This window comes from Panthera leo, chromosome A1 (genome assembly GCF_018350215.1).
Source record: "Panthera leo isolate Ple1 chromosome A1, P.leo_Ple1_pat1.1, whole genome shotgun sequence".
In the NCBI taxonomy this organism is placed as follows: domain Eukaryota; kingdom Metazoa; phylum Chordata; class Mammalia; order Carnivora; family Felidae; genus Panthera; species Panthera leo.
The window spans coordinates 165,224,503-165,228,208 of record NC_056679.1 but is presented as its reverse complement, the minus strand read 5'-3'; positions in this window follow the sequence as shown (position 1 = coordinate 165,228,208).

Here is a 3,706-nt window from a genome sequence, read left to right as displayed (position 1 = left end):
AATTAAACCTTTGTGGCCTACAGAGATATAATTAGAAACATATACTACGGTTTTAAATGCTATCTAGAAGGGAAGATTTAGCATTAGGTCCCACAGAAACAGGAAGCCAGAACAAAGTCCTGCTTTGCTCAAAGATTAGAAACCAGGCTATTTGATCTACACTTGAAGTCATGGGAGGAAAGTCAGTCATGAGAAACAGAAAATTAGAACTTTATCACTCATGGATAGTAGATCTGGAATTATATTTCTACTTGGGCATAGGCATCCAACACCAATATAAAATAAAAACTTCTAACATGTCCAAACTCAGTTGATATGGGGCGTCTGGGTGGATCAGTCAGTCAAGCATCTGACTTCGGCTCAGGTAATGATCTCACGGTTTGTGAGTTTGAGCCCCGTGTCAGTCTCTGTGCTGACAGCTCAGAGCCTGGAGTCTGCTTCAGATTCTATGTCTCTCTCTCTCTCTCTCTCTCTCTCTCTCCCTCTCTGCCCTACCCCTGCTTGTGCTCTGCCTCTCTCTGTCTCTCAAAAATGAAGAAACGTCAAAACAAAACAACACAAAAACTCAGTTGATAACTTAGAATAATGTAAGCCAGAGATGCAAAACTGATTCTAAAGGAATGTTTCCAGATATAAGGCCTATGAAACTCTCTACAGGAGGAAACACCAAAACAACAAACACACTGTCCCTCAAAGATGAGCTCAAAAATAAAAAGGCCACCTGATAAGGAAATAAGCTACCATAAAGGAGAGCACTTGTTACACACAGGAGAGTTAGCACTTTCAGAAAATAAATATAACAGCAAACCTAAAGGAGATCATGAAAGAAGTATGTAATCATAACCAAAAATATAAAAAGACATAAAATCATAAATGCTATTTGTTTGTAGATAATATAAAAAATTTGAAGAAATAACTCAATATAACTTCTAAGATGAAAAAAATATGGTAATTTTTAAAATTTAAAAGTAGCTTTAAAATTATATAGTTTTATACAACAGATTTGAGGTAATACAGCCTATAATGCCATACTGGGATTTTAAAAGGAGGAAAATATATATGATATATTGAAAGTGCTAAGGACATAGTAAGAAAATCCAGAGGAAAAAGAGAGAAAGAAGTGTAGCAATATTGTAAGAAATAACATGAGTGTTTTCTAGGTTTAGGGAGAATGCTAAATCCTTACATTGACTGTGCACCCAGTTTTCAAATGTTATAAAAATCCAGTCCTTACCCGTACACACTATAGTAAGAATGAACATTAAATTGAGAGAAAATAAAAATAATGCCGAAAGGGTGACAAGTGACTTTTCATTAATATAAATAAATACCTGAAGACAAGTAACAAGAAACAATAACATGTTTGAACAGTTGAGGGAAAATCTAGCTGTCATTAGATTTCTGTGTTCATCTAGAATGTCAAAGAATAAGAAAAAATAAATAAATAAAGAGGGATGCCTGGATGGCTCAGTCAGTTAAGCAGCCCACTCGGTCCAGGACATGATCTCACGGTTTGGTTTGTGAGTTTAAGCCCCTAATCCGTCTCTGTGTCGACACCTCGGAACCTGGAGCCTGCTTCAGATTCTGTGTCTCTCTCTTTCACTGCTCATCACCCACTCACACACTCTCTCTCTCTCTCTCAAAAATAAACATTAAAAAAAATTTAAAAAAATAAAAAAAGAGCTTCTATATTACACTCAGAATTTCATTAAAAAAAACTTAAGGCAAAAATTTCAAGAAAACAAAAGGAAAAAAATCACACTCAAGAAAAATAACAAGTTAAGAAATTAGTAAATATATTCACTAATGTATTACCCATTTGCTGAAAAATTAATAAATAGGAGTTAAAAATTAGGTCAGAAATAATACACCACACAAAAGATAATACTAAATACCAAAGGAGAAGATCTGAGATAAGATATTTAATGGTTCTTGGATTGTTTAAAGGTAATAAGTGTATTGATCAACTAATTTTATTGCAGTCAAGTATGGACATTAGTAATTTATAAAGAACAAATAAAAACTGAAATAGCTAATTTTTTTTAAAGGAAGAGAAATAAAGAAAACCTCATGCATCCAGAGGAAGGTAAGACCTGGAAGAAATACAAACAAACCAAAATGGTACACAAAGGAAACACAAAATAAAAAGTCTAACTGTGTAAGAAATAACAATATATTTAAGAAACTTGAACTTACCTGTTAATAAAGTCACAGATTAGATTTTTAAATATGGTGCTGATTGATATATTAGGAGAAGTTTAAGGGCCCAGAGAATGAATGATTCTTAATGAGGTTAGTAAGTAGAGTACAATGGAAATGAAGAGTGAGAATTACATGCATAGTTGAATTTAGGTAATAAGAGGTTTGAATTTAAGATATCAGACTAGAAGAGTTGACAGTGATTAAGATATTCACATATGGCCACAGAATGTGAATAATCTGAGGATCAAGAACTCAAAAGGTTAGAATATAGGGACATTTGTCTACATGGAGCTTTTAATTCACCCGGACTAATTCCCACTATGGGGCTAGTAAGGTGGAGTTTATCTTTAGGTGATGAAGTTGAGTCTAACAGTTTGAATGGAGGGAGATTTTGTTTGTGGATTACCTCCAACTAAAACATTACCCTATGCCCTATCTATATATCAGAAAGTAGTTCTATTTACAGACTAGATCATCAGATGATCCACATCAGCTGGTATATAATAAAAAGTAAAGACAATAGGAAAAAAAAAACAAGATCAGTTGATGCTTTCTTAATTTGGAGGCAATAATAAGAGTATAGGTATGGACTAGAAATATTCTACTTTAGTGGATTAAAACATGTAAATCATTCTCCTTATGTATATACATTTGTGTATTTTGTCTTCACTGCAGACTTAAAAATTTATTTGTTAAATATAGCTGCTTGTTTCTGTTCATATCACAGTAGATTTATCTGAACTTTGGCATGCAGAATTCATGAGGCATATTCTAAATATTTTAAATAATTCATGATGCATGGGAGCACAGCATAGCATGTATGAGGCACACAAGTGTTTTCACTTCCAAAAATTACACTGATTTTGCAGACGTTAATAGATGACTTTTATTTTCCTTCTACATCATGAATTTCACTTTGTATGTCCCTATGCTTCATAACTGCTTCATTTAATTCAATGGTGTTTACTTTTTTTTTTTCAAATACATGAAAGCCTCATATTTGATCTCTCAAGGAAAAAGAAACTTGTCTATATTGATATATAATAGTGACATTTTATACGAATTCTTTGGTGGTGGGATTTCAATGGTGGTACATGCAGTGGAATCAATAAAGGGCAGAAAAAAGATTCCTTTAGCAAACATGACAAGGAAATGGTAAAAATGTGTATCGTAAAGTAGATCTTATCCTTGATGTCATGAACTCCTGCCATATGGAGGTGATTGACTATTGACATAATAAATCTTTGATTGAAGAGGTCAAAACACTTGAAAAAGCTCCAAAATCTATTTGCCCCACTGATAGTAAAGACGTTCTAAAACTATGATATGTTACTCTTAGGCTGATGTGTAAAACTTTTTAACAAAAGCCAACCTTCATGAATCATCTCAAATAATGTTTAAGTTTATTTTATAACACAATCATAGACAATAAATGACAGGTAAGAATTTTGGAAACGTATTATAATGGATTTAAAGAAAGCACCATGCATGGGTATAATGGAGA